The 13,835-nt window shown below is 45.2% G+C and overlaps 1 protein-coding gene across 6 annotated transcripts in view; it reads right to left on the reverse strand.

The window, feature by feature from the left end:
- Nucleotides 1–13,835, reverse strand: part of CANX (calnexin) — a 57,710-nt gene that overhangs the window by 21,282 nt on the left and 22,593 nt on the right. The gene's annotated exons all lie outside the window — the stretch shown is intronic.

Genomic DNA, 13,835 nt, shown 5'->3' on the forward strand with positions numbered 1-13,835 from the left:
AATTATAATTATTTTGGAAATTATGGTAGAAAACAGCAATCAAATTATGGGTCCACAAAAGGGGACAATTTCGGAAGAAGTTCAGGCAGTCTGTGTGGTGATGGATATGAATCTGGTGGTGGAAGTGGTGAAGGGGCAACAAGTCTTAGCAGGCAATAAGTCAAGGAGTTGTTAGGAAAGCTAGTCATCCCAAGTGCATTAGAGGAACTCTAAAAATCTGTCACAGAAGGAACAAAGATCCACAGTCAGGAAAGTGACTGCAGCTTAACACAGGAAACCTTCTTGTTCAGAACTGTCATAGCTTAAGTTTGCAAAAAGTCCAACTATTGATTAATGCAATGCAATAATTAGATGTGTACTCCTGAGGTCTTTAAAAAAACTGTTTTCAAATAAAAGTTAAAAGGAACTTTACTGCATTTCATTTATATATAAAGCACAATAAGCCCAAAGAGATGAAGGGGTTTTCCAGATATAAGTTAAGAGATCTGATTTCAAGAAAATTTCAAAATCAAATTCAAACATGCACAATTTTCCCCATAAAGAATATCATACTGGTCACACAGACCTAGGCATTCAATTTCCAATGAACTTCTTACATTTGACAAGTGTTGTAGATGGACAAATACCCTTTCACATAATTCAGGATTCATGCTGATTAAAACATTATAATGAGGGGCCTGCACTGTGGCACAGCGGGAAAAGCTGCCATCTGCAGTGCCAGCATCCCATATGGGCGCAGGTTCAAGTCTCAGCTGCTTCATTTCTGATCCAGCTCTCTAAGGCCTGGGAAAGCAGAAGATGGCCCACATCCTTGGGCCCCTGCTCCCGTGTGGGAGACCTGGAAGAAGCTCCTTGCTCCTGGTTTAGGATGGGCCCAGCTTTGGCAGTTGCGGCTATTTGGAGAGTGAACCAGAGGATGGAAGATCTTTCTCTCTGCCTCTGTTAATTCTGCCCTGTTTTTTTTTTTTGTTTTTTTTTTTTTTTTTGACAGGCAGAGTTAAGACAGTGAGAGAGAGACAGAGAGAAAGGTCTCCCTTCTGTTGGTTCACCCCTCAAATGGCTGCCACGACCGGCATACTGCACCGATCCGAAGCCAGGAGCCAGGTGCTTTCTCCTGGTCTCCCATGCAGGTGCAGGGCCCAAGCACTTGGGCCATCCTCCACTGCCTTCCCAGGCCACAGCAGAGAGCTGGACTGGAAGAAGAGCAACCGGGACAGAACCGGCACCCCAACCGGGACTAGAATCCGGAGTGCCAGCACCGCAGGCAGAGGATTAGCCTAGTGAGCCATGGCGCCGGCCCAATTCTGCCTTTCAAATAAATATTAAAAAAAAAAAAAATTATAATGAATGGTAACAGGAGATAAATCACCAAGCTAAATGTGGATACTGCTGCTGATAAAAAAATCATCAATTGTTGACATCTCTTCAAATCATAGTGTTTGAAGACTCAATAGCAAAAATATTAAACCAAAGACTAGCGACTTTTATTATTCTAAGCACTTACACGCCCTGTTTATTAATGTCATGGGTAATACAGGCCTTCTTTCCAAGGGCTATAGATCTAAAGACATAAAAACTGAGACATGGGGCTGGCACTGTGGCACAGTGTGTTAAGCAGCTGCTTGCAATCCAATATCCTATGTGGGCACTGGTTCAAGTCCCAGTTGCTCCACATCCAATCCAGCTCACTGCTAATGCACCTGGGAAAGCAGCAGAATATGGTACAAGTCCTTGGGTCCCTGCACCCATGAGGGAGGCCTAAATAGAGTTCCAGGCTCCTGGCTTCAGCCTGGCCCAGCCCTGGGTGTTGTAGCCATTTGAGAAATCAATCAGCAGATGGAAGACTTCTTTTTCTCTGTCCCTCCCTCTCTAATTCTGCCTTTCAAGTAAATAAATCTTAAAACAAAACAAAAACACTGAGCCACATGGACAAAATGGTTTGGTAGTTATGTAGATTTTTGTTGGGGGTCTGAGAAGGAAAAAACAAAACAAACAGAAGATACACAACTAGAAGTATGTGTGTGTACTTGTGTGGACACAGGGTTGTCCTTGTACACATGTGTGTACACACACAGTGTATCCTCTCTCCTATCTCCTCTCTCCACCGTCAGCCAGTCAACCCCTTTGTGTCACTCCTCTCCAGCACCAACATCAGAATCCTGACTGGTACCTTTCCAGGTCCTTCTTCCTTTTTGAAGCCATCCCGCACCCTGATAATAGACTAATAACCAAAATCTGTCATGAACATACAGGTCTGCAAAGCTTTCAGAGCCCTCTTCCTCATGCTCCTCTGTACTGGGGCATGACCTCTCTCAGTCATCTCAGGACTGCATTTGCATAATGCACGAGGGTAAAACTCACTGTATTCCTAAATGCTCAGCATTTGGGCAGCGCAGAAAATAAAGTGCTAATAAAGTCATTCATAAATTACCCAGGAAAGGTACTGGTTTTTAGGAGACAACTTCATTATCTGCTATGATTTCTTATATACTTAAGAAATAGCAGTAATCACTCATTTATTCGTTGGAAAGAACTTTTTTCCTTTACCATTAAAATATATGATATAAAAAACTGGTTTAATTCAAAAGTTTATCTAAATTAACTCTATACAACTTCTAAATTATCTCTCAGAAAAACAATGCTATAAATGGTGTTGAGTCCCAAGGATAGGCTATGAAATAAATTAGCATAAAACAATATGTACTACATAGTTGCAACCTTTTAAAAGCAAAATGTGGTGACACTAGTAGTATTTAAGAAAGCACAAGCTGGCGCCGCGGCTCAATAGGCTAATCCTCCGCCTAGCGGTGCCGGCACACCAGGTTCTAGTCCCAGTCAGGGCGCTGGATTCTGTCCTGGTTGCCCCTCTTCCAGGCCAGCTCTCTGCTGTGGCCCAGGAGGGCAGTGGAGGATGGCCCAAGTGCTTGCGCCCTGCACCCGCATGGGAGACCAGGAGAAGCACCTGGCTCCTGGCTTCAGATCAGCGTGGTGCACCAGCCGCGGCAGCCATTGGAGGGTGAACCAACGGCAAAGGAAGACCTTTGTCTCTCTCACTCTGCCTGTAAAAAAAAAAAAAAAAAAAAAAAAAAAAAAAAAAAAAAAAAAAAAGAAAGAAAGAAAGCACAAAATCAATGGATTAATATTAGGACCAGGTATTGGTGCTGAAATATTATCCAAGGAAAAGCTAAACAGATAGATGGTTCAGTTACCTTTAAAAAGGGTAGAACTGATTTTCTTTTCTCAACAACTTTGAATTTGTTAGAGGTAACTTTTATCGCCTGACTCACCCCACCACACACACACCCCAAATCCGTAAATCCATAAACTGAAGCCACAGCCTCCAATGTAACTTTTTAACTATTATTTGCAGAGAGGAACTTCAAGATCATTGAGGCTAAATGAGGTCATTAGGATCCCAAAGTATTGGTGACCACATGAAGAAGTCCACACAGAGGAAAGGCCTTGTAAGGACATGAGGAGACCAAGGCAAGCCACTAAGAGACCCCACAGAAACCAACCCTGCCGGCACCTTGGTATTGATTTAACATGCAGGGCACTGTGATGGCAGCCACAGCTGACCAAGACAACCCTCTTTAGGTTATATAGAACAAAGTAGGGCAGTGCTTCTTTTTTTTAAAGATTAATTTATTTATTGAAAGGCAGAGTTGCAGAGAGAGAGAGAAAGAGAGAGAGAGAGAGAGAGAGAAAAGTTTCCATCCGTTGGTTTACTCCCCAAATGGCTGCAATGGTTGCAGTTGGGACCACCTAAAGCTAGGAGCCAGGAACTTCTCCCAAAGTCTCCTACATGGATGCAGGGTCCCAAGCACTTGGGCCACCTTCCACTGCTGTCTCAGGCCATAGCAGGGAGCTGGATCGGAAGCGGAGCAGCCAGGACTCGAACTGGTGCGTATATGGGATGCCAGCACTGCTTCTTAAAGTTGGGTGTCCAGCCCCACCACCCAGAGGACTGGTTAAAACAAGCCTGCTGAGCCCTATCCCGAGTTTCTGATTTGTCAGGAGGGCAGAGCAAGGCTGGCCAGGTGAGCTAAGATTTCATATTTCTAACGAGTACCCAGCGAATGTGCCAAGGCTGCTGGCCCAGGATCCACACTTTGAGAACTACTGATCAAGTCTTATGAATAAGCTTTGTGTGCTTTGATACTCACTTTATAAAAAGTGCATATATATATATATATATAATTTCACCTATGCCTTCTGTGAGGTATTCTTCTCATTTTCTTTTACACATTCAGAAGACGTGAAATTAAAATAACTTAATTCGGGGCCGATGCTGTGGCATAGAGGGTAAATAAGCAATAATCAAAGAATCCAGGGCCGGCTCACTTGGTTAATCCTATGCTTGCGGTGCCGGCATCCCAAATGGGCACCGGGTTTTAGTTTGGTCGCTCCTCTTCCAGTCCAGCTCTCTGCTGTGGCTCGGGAGGGCACTGGAGGGTGGCGCAAGAGCTTGGGCCCCTGCACCCGCATGGGAGACCAGGAGAAGCACCTGGCTCCTGGCTTTGGATAGGTGCAGCGCCAGCCACAGCGGCCATTTTGGGGGTGAACCAAAGGAAGGAAGACCTTTCTCTCTCTCTCTCTCTCTCACTGCATATAACTCTACCTGTCAAATAAATTAAAAAAAAAAAAAAAAAAAAAAAAAGAATCCAAACTCCCTATCTGTCCCTGGCTGCCTGACCAAGAGACCTGGAGCGGAGAAGGCATATACATGGGAGAAGCAGAACCACTCTAGTGGAAGAAAAAAAGTTCTTCCACTAGAGTGGTTCTGCTTCTCCCATATATAACTGTAACCTTCCAAAATTCCAAAGAAAATGCTACAGTAAATAGTTTTAGTCTAGTTCTATAAGCCATGTTAAGTGGACTTATTTTCAAGTTCTGTTAAAGACTTGTCCACATCTGCAAACAACTGAAGACAATATATTTTAAAGTGGCCCTAATTATCTATAAATGAAACCTAGGGGTTGGCGCTGTGGCATAGTGGGCTAAGCCTCCACCTGCGGTGCCAGCATCCCATACAGGCACCAGTTCATGTCCTGGCTGCTCCTCTTCCAATTCAGCTCTCCGCTTATGCCTTGGGAAAGCAGTGGAAGATGGCCCAAGTCCTTGGGCCCCTGCATCCACATGGGAGCCCTAGAAGAAGCTCCTGGATTCAGATTGGCATAGCTCCTGCCGATGCGGCCATTTGGGGAGTGAATCAGCAGATGGAAGACCTTTCTCTCTGTCTCTCCCTCTCTCTTTGTAACTCTGCCTCTCAAATACATAAATAAAATCTTAAAAAGAAAAGAAAACCTGACATTACCAAGAAACTATCCCCTCCTCAACTAAGTTCCCTCTCACACTCCTTTACCAAGCCTTATGTTCACCTACTGAAAGAACATAGTTGGGGCCAGCACCATGGTGCACTAGGTTAATCCTTTGCCTGCAGTGTCAGCATCCCATATGGGTGCCAGTACTAGTCCCAGTTGCTCTTTTTCCAGTTCAGCTCTCTGCTGTGGCCCGGGAAAGCAGAAGATGGCCCAAGCGCTTGGGCCCCTGCACCCTCATGGGAGACCAGGAAGAAGCTCCTGGATTCAGATCGGCGTAGCTCCAGCCATTGCAGCCATTTGGGGAGTGAACCAGTGGAAGGAAGACTTTTCTCTCTCTCTGTTTCTCTCTCTCACTGTAACTCTACCTGTCAAACAAATAAATAAATAAAATCTTAAAAAAAAAAAAGGCCGGTGCCGTGGCTCAATAGGCTAATCCTCCGCCTTGTGGCGCCGGCACACCGGGTTCTAGTCCTGGTCGGAGCGCCGGATTCTGTCCCAGTTGCCCCTCTTCCAGGCCAGCTCTCTGCTATGCCCTGGGAGTGCAGTGGAGGATGGCCCAAGTCCTTGGGCCCTGCACCCGCATGGGAGACCAGGAGAAGCACCTGGCTCCTGGCTTTGGATCAGCGCGGTGCGCCAGCTGCGGCGGCCATTGGAGGGTGAACCAACGGCAAAAGAAAGACCTTTCTCTCTCTCTCTCTCTCACTGTCCACTCTGCCTGTTTAAGAAAGAAAGCAAGCAAGCAAGCAAGCAGTAACTCTGCTTCCAAACCACCTTCCTGCTAATGCACCTGGGAAGACAGCACAAAGTGGCCCAAGTACTTGGGTCCCTGCTCCCTATGTGGGAGACACAGATAGAGTCTCTGGCTCCTGGTTTCAGCCTGGCCCAAACCAGGTTGCTCTGCCTTTCAAATAAGCAAACAAAAAAAGTCATTAAAAAAAAAAAAAAAACACTAGGTGTGGGGTCCATGATAACCCTATGTACTATCGTTGGTATTTTTTCTGTAAATCTCTGTCATAATTGGTCCCCAATCTCCCCTGCCAAAATCCTATGGCTGAAATGTACTATTAGGAATCTAGACTCATTCTCCTTCATGAGGAACAACTGAAGTCTAGAGAGTGACTTCCAAAAACCCAACAGCCACAGACAGAATAAGGATCGGAAGCCAAGGTTCCCAAGACCCAGAGGTCCTCACTTGCTATCTGTACACTCCTTAAGACATAAAAGGTTTCATGTCTTCACATTTTAAGAGGATTTCTCAAGCTTTCCCCCCTTTAAAGTTCTTCATTTATCCTTAGAGCGTCAAATGCCTAGGCAAAAAAGGGCATACTTCTGTGTTGTCACCCAGTTTCTAAAATTATCCAAAGGAAATATTTAACAAGCAGCTCAAGAATAAAGCAATAATGCTCTTGTAACACAATAGCACAGTGCTTCTACTGCAAACCGAGAAAGTAAGCAGCCCCTGGGCTGGAATGCTGAGAAAGAAAACGGAGTAAATCACTCTTTACACTGGCAGCCTTTTCCTATAGCAAAGAATCCCATTTCCTATAATTCTCTCCTATTTCATAGCTTGTGCTCATTCAAGGGCAAGGTTCCTCACATTCCTGAATGCCACTTTTGCAGTTTCTCTCATAGTGTAAGCTTCAAAGCCATCACTTTCTTTCTCGGAGCATTTCATTTTCTTTTAAAGGCTGGTGCTCACTCGCTCTCTCTCTCTCACACACATACACACTGATAATTTCTGTCACATCCCATTTCAGAGTGCCCAGCTCTGCTCCCAGGACCACCTGTCTGCTAATGAGCTTGCTGGGAGGCAGCAAATGATGGCTCAAGTACTTAGGTCCCTGCATGGAAGATCTGGATGAAGTTCCTAGCTTCTGGCTTTGGCTTGATCCAGCTCTGGCTGTTGCATGCATCTGGGGAATATAACAACAAACGAAGAGTTCTCTCTTTCTCTTAAAAAGAACAGTTGAGGGCAGGTCTTGTGGTGCAGTGAATTAAGCTGCCCACCCACAGCCCACATTGGACTGCCAGCTGCCCCATTTCCAATCCAGCTTCCTGCTAATGTGCCTGGAAAGGCAGTGGATAATGGCCCAAGTGTTTGGGTTCCGGGCTTCTGACTTTGACCTGGCCCAGCCCGGCTCTTATAAAGCACTTGGGGAGTGAACCAGCAGATGAAGTTCCTTCTCTATGTGCCCCGCCCCCTGTCACTCTTAAACAAAAAAAGCAAACAGGAAAATGTTTAAGTATTTGAGTCTACAGAAGTGACAACTTCTTTCAAAAACAGCCTTAAGTAATGTGCAAATGTTAGTTCTGTGTGGCTTCATTTTATGATACCCCTTATTGTAAGCAAATAATTACTCAATAAAACCAATACTATGAGGTCAACACTGTATGGTCCAAGTTCTGATTTATATCCAGAACTAGCTGAACAGACAGAATTTGTCTTCCAGCAGTCACAAGTTTAGACTGCAAGAATTCTGTTACATGGGGTGGGCATTTGGCCTAGGGGTTAAGATGCTGGATAAGACACCCACTTTCCACATGGGGTACTTGGGCTCAGTACCCATCTCTAGCTCCTGACTCCAGCTTCCTGCTAAAGCAAACCCTTGGAGGCAGCAAGGGAATGGGTTCTGGCTGGCTTTGTGGAAAACCTGGGCTGAATTCCCAGATCCTGGCTTCAGACCATGCTAGTCCCAGGTGTTACAGCCATATGGGTAGTGAACCAATGGACACAACACCCTCTCTCTTGCCTTAAAAAAATAAAAAAATTTTTCAGTGTTAAAAATTAGAGGAAAAAAACCTATCTGATGCCTAGCTGAGAGCCTGGTACACAGCAGACACCAAACGGGATTGAAAGCTGACAGCTTTCAACTCCAGGGACACCAATCAGATACCAAGAACTAGGGGCAAAAAAGATGGGTTGGGGGTAGCTCTGACCTGTAAGAGCTGTATTTACACAGGACATCCATAAAGTCCAGAAGTTTATTTTTTAACAGACTGAAGGAAGTCTGGATGATAGCTTGTCTGTCCACCCATGATTTCAGAGATTATGAATAAACTACATTTACAGCTCTACTAATTACGTTTTTGGGACTTAATACCAAAATAAATTCATAATCTACCTTTATCTAACTTGCAAAAGTGCGCATATGGGTGACAGGGACCCAATTACTTCAGCTCCCAGGGTATACATTAACAGAAAGCTAGAATCAGAAGCCATAGCCAGGAATCAAACCCAGGCATTCCATTGACACAAATGCCTGCCCCTATTCTTAACTTTTAGAGGAGTGAATTTATCTTTAAATTCTAGCAATGGAAGTTTCCTATTTTAGATTTGGCGCAGGTGTTTGTCATATGGTTAATGCTGCTTGTGACACCTGCATCCCGAAAATCCCAGCTCCATTTTCTTTTTTTTTTTTAATTTTTTTTTTATTTATTTTTTTGACAGGCAGAGTGGACAGTGAGAGAGAGAGAGAGAAAGGTCTTCCTTTTGCCATTGGTTCACCCTCCAATGGCCACCGCACCGTGCTGATCCGAAGGCAGGAGCCAGGTGCTTCTCCTGGTCTCCCATGGGGTGCAGGGCCCAAGGACTTGGGCCATCCTCCACTGCACTCCCGGGCCACAGCAGAGAGCTGGCCTGGAAGAGGGACAACCGGGACAGAATCCGGTGCCCCGACCGGGACTAGAACCCGGTGTGCCAGCGCCGCAAGGCGGAGGATTAGCCTAGTGAGCTGCGGCGCCGGCCCCCAGCTCCATTTTCAATTCTAGCTTCCTGCTGGTACACACCCTGGGAGGCAGCAGGTGATGGCTCAAGTACACGGGTCCCTGTCATCCATGTGGGAAACCCAGACTGAGTTCTAGGCTCCTGGCCCATTCCTGGCTATTGTGGGCATTTAGGGAGTGAACCAACGGATGGACTCTCACTTGCTCACTCTTCCAAATAAAATAAAAATAAGAAATTACAAATATATAAAACTAATTCAAAAAATTAACTCTTGGGCCTGGCGTCGTGGCACAGGTTAAGCCACTACCTGTGATGCTGGCATCCCATATCAGAGCACTGGTTCAGGTCCTGCCTTCCTGTTTCCAGCTTCCTACTATTGTGCCTGGGAAAGCTGTGGGAGACCCAGGTGGAGTTTCTGGCTCCTGGCTTCAGCCTGGCTGTTGTATCTCTTTGGGAATGAACGAACCAACAGATGGAAGATCTCTCCCTCTCTCTCTCTGCCTCCTCCTTCCCCATCACTCTATTTTTCAAATCACTTAATTAATCATTTATAAAAATTCACTCTGTATAGACAAGGCAGCATAGAGCATGTGGTAGAAAAACCCATCAAGTCAGAGAAACCTGGGTTCTGTGTGGCCGTGGTCAGCTTTCCCTATTTCATAGATGTCAGTAACAGTGCTACTGGTTCAAAGGCTTGATGTGAAAATAAAAATATATAGTCTATCAGAATCTAGCATTTCACAGGCATACTCAAATGTTTTGCTCTTTGAAGCAACTAATACATTGAAAAAGATTTAAATTCTTATTTTGACTAAAAAGTCTAATATTTGTGAATAATTTTACAAGAAAAACTTGCTTTTCCTCTACGCTTTCTCTTTAATTATTTCTTCCAACGTGTATGGAAACTTCTGCTTACCTATTTTTTCCTGCTCTATCCATTACTTCTCTTTTTTTTTTTTATTTTTTATTTTTTTTTTGACAGGCAGAGTGGACAGTGAGAGAGAGAGACAGAGAGAAAGGTCTTCCTTTTGCCGTTGGTTCACCCTCCAATGGCTGCCACGGCCGGCACGCTGCGGCCGGCGCACCGCGCTGATCCGATGGCAGGAGCCAGGAGCCAGGTGCTTTTCCTGGTCTCCCATGGGGTGCAGGGCCCAAGCACCTGGGCCATCCTCCACTGCACTCCCTGGCCACAGCAGAGAGCTGGCCTGGAAGAGGGGCAACCGGGACAGAATCCGGCGCCCCGACCGGGACTAGAACCCGGTGTGCCGGCGCCGCTAGGCGGAGGATTAGCCTAGTGAGCCGCGGCGCCGGCCTATCCATTACTTCTCTAAATGAACTCCTCAAATTAAAATTTTTTGATAATCATATACAATACATATTATACATAATTATGCCCTCAGCAAACCTTCTAAAAAAAAGTCCAAATTATTTTACTGCCCATATTTAATAATGCATGAGATTTCAGCTGAACATAAACATCCTATTTTTTTTTTTTTTAAGAGGCAGAGTTACAGATAAAGGGGCCTTCCATCTGCTGATTCACTCCCCAAATGGCTGCAATGGCCAGGAGCTTCTTCCAGGTCTCCCACATGGGTGCAGGGGCCCAAGGACTTGGGCCATCTTCCACTGCTTTCCCAGGCCATAGTAGAGAGCTGGATCAGAAGTGGAGCAGGCCGGCGCCGTGGCTCAATAGAGTAATCCTCCGCCTTGCGGCGCTGGCACACAGGGTTCTAGTCCCGGTCGGGGCACCGGATTCTGTCCTGGTCGCCCCTCTTCCAGGCCAGCTCTCTGCTATGGCCTGGGAGTGCAGTGGAGGATGGCCCCAGTGCTTGCGCCCTGCACCCACATGGGAGACCAGGAGAAGTACCTGCCTCCTGGCTTCGGATCAGCACGGTGCGCTGGCCGCAGCACGCTGGCCGCGGCGGCCATTGGAGGGTGAACCAATGGCAAAAGGAAGACCTTTCTCTCTGTCTCTCTCACTGTCCACTCTGCCTGTCAAAAAAAAAAAAAAAAAATTAAATAAAAAGATAAACAAGAGCTCAAACTATTTTCAAGTTTCTCTGTATTTTTACATTTTATCTTTTCAAGAGATGATTTTTTGAATCAGGCTGAGGAAGTTCCTTTCTATCCCTACTATGTTTAGCGTTTATCATGAAAGGATGTTTTCTCTGGCTCTTGTGAGATGATCACGGGGTTTCTTTTATTAATCTGGCATATTATTCACTGTTACATGCTGAACCAACCTTGCATTCCTGGAATAAATCCCAGCTGGTCACAGTATATAGTCTTTTTTCTATATTGCTGGACCAGCTCCCTGCTTATGTGGCTGGGAAAGCAGTGGAAGATGGCCCAAGTGACCTGGAAGAAGCTCCTGGCTCCTAGCTTTGACCCGGGCCAGTCCTGGCTGGTGCAAACATTTGGGGAGTGAGCCAGCCGACAGACTCTCTGACTCTCCGTTACTCTGCCTTTTAAATAAATAATAAATCTTTAAAAAATAAAATATTATGCTTGTGAATTGTTTGCTAGCATTTTATAAAAGATTTTTGCCTCTCTTTTCAAGACAGACAGTGGCCTACAGTGTTTTCTTGTGTATTTGTTAAGGGGGGGGGCTGATGTGGTGCAGGACAAGTCACCACCTTGTGACGATAGCATCCCATTTGAGCACTGGTTCCAAATATAGCTCCTTGCCATCCCCATGGGGGAACTGGATGGAGTTCCAGGCTCCAGGTTTTGGCCTGGCAGCTGCTGCCATTTGGGGAGTGAACCAACAGATGGAAGATCTAACTCTGCCTTTAAACCAAACAAATAAATCTTAAGGGAAAAAAAAAAGATTTTGTTAAAGACTGGTGTTAATTCTTTCCAAAGTTTTTGGTAAAACCCAGCAGTGAAATTACTTGGTTGTGGGCTTTTATGAGACTCTCTTTTAAAAAGAAAGTTAATTCCTTTAACCTATGAGAAGTCAGAAAGAGGAACATAAGAAATGACCTAGTCTAATGTTGTTTGGTTTTAAAAACAGGCAGCGAGGCCAGTATTGTGCTGCAGGGATTCAGCCACCAGTTTCCAATCCAAGCTACTCTGCTTCTGACCCAGCTTCCTGTTAAGGTGCCTGGGAAGGTAGCGGATCACGGCCCAAGTACTTGGGTCCCAGCCACCAAGTGGGAGGCCTAAAAGGAGTTTCTGGCTCCTAGACTCAGCCTGGCCCAGCCTGGTCATTGCAGCCATTTGGGGAGTGAACCAGTAGATAGAAGATCTGTCATTCTGCCTTTCAAATAAATAATCTTAATAAAAGATATGAAATACTAAGTCTTACGAGTTTCAGACACCTCAGGTAGATTCATAACTCTCATCAGGACCCCCAGGAGGTTCTAACTTCCCCATTTCACAAGTAAAGAAACTAAAAGTTAGAGAAGTTGACATAATCTCTCCAGGATCCCAGCTAGAGACATGAGTACAGGCAGAAATTCAAGTGACAATACCCAGTCAGAAACTCAATAACATGCCATCTGGGGCTCATGACTAACTTCTGGGCCTCGGTTTCTTCAACTCTAAAAGGATAACAGCATCTACTCTTGGATTGTTGTATAAACAAAATGCACATAAAAGTCACTGACACCACTTATTTACAGCACACAGGCAACATCAGCTGTGATTTTTGCTGTTACTAGATATTGCTCAGTAACACCTTTTGTTAAATTCTAATGGTTCCAAAAGTGAATTCCTTTTTTTTTTTTCTTTTAATTAGGCAGAGTTAGACAGTGAGAGAGAGAGGTCTTCCTTCCGTTGCTTCACTCCCCAAATGGCCACTACGGCCAGCGCTGCGCCGATCAGAAGCCAGGAGCCAGGTGCTTTTCCTGGTCTCCCATGCAGGTGCAGGGGCCCAAGCACTTGGGCCATCCTCCACTGTTTTCCTGGGCCACAGCAGAGAGCTGGACTGGAAGAGGAGCAACCAGGACTAGAACCCGGCACCCATATGGGATGCCGGCGCCGCAGGCGGAGGATTAACCAAGTGAGCCACAGTGGCGGCCCCCAAAACTGAATTCTAAAGCAAATAATTTAAGTCTTAGATTGGAGAGGAAACATTTAAAAGGAATTTGATTCCAGTCACAGATAAACCACTTTACTGCTTTTTTGTGCCTTCTAATTTCATGACCATGTCAAAAGTCAAAAGAGAAACAATTCAAGGGGGTACGGGAAGCACAGAACTCAAAGTGGTCCCTACTGAAAGTGTGTGTCCATTTTAAAGCAGATTTAGATCCATGTTGCTTTATTTACATTTATGAATTTTGATTGACAGGAACAGTAGAACTGACTTTTCTACAACACTTTATTTTTCCTATAAACTGAGGTTGAAGATGTGAACACTCAGAACATGCCAATGATTCTCAAAATTCGTTAAGAAACAAAATTCTCAATTTCCACAGCTCACAGCTAGGCTTAGAACGTACATTTGTTGCTTTAGTTTTGCAGTACGCTACAGAGGTTACAACTATGGACATTTTTATTGTTTCTTAAGGAGTTAAACATGAACTGACCATTCTGTTTGCATAGTTGATTACACCAGCAAATTATCTGCCCTTCCCAATTGCCCCCTCAAGGTGAGGCATCAAGGAGTCTGTCATTCCCAAGGCAAAGATATGGGAACCAAAGCGGCACAGAAGCTGGTTACCACGCTGGGCCAAGAACGCCAGTTTATGAGCCTGCATGTCCCTTTACCAACTGCCATTGTGTCCCCTCCGGTTATCTCACTATCTCACAAGGAAAAATGAACTCTGTAACTAAAGGATGCA

Source organism: Oryctolagus cuniculus, chromosome 6 (assembly GCF_964237555.1).
Source record: "Oryctolagus cuniculus chromosome 6, mOryCun1.1, whole genome shotgun sequence".
Lineage (NCBI taxonomy): Eukaryota > Metazoa > Chordata > Mammalia > Lagomorpha > Leporidae > Oryctolagus > Oryctolagus cuniculus.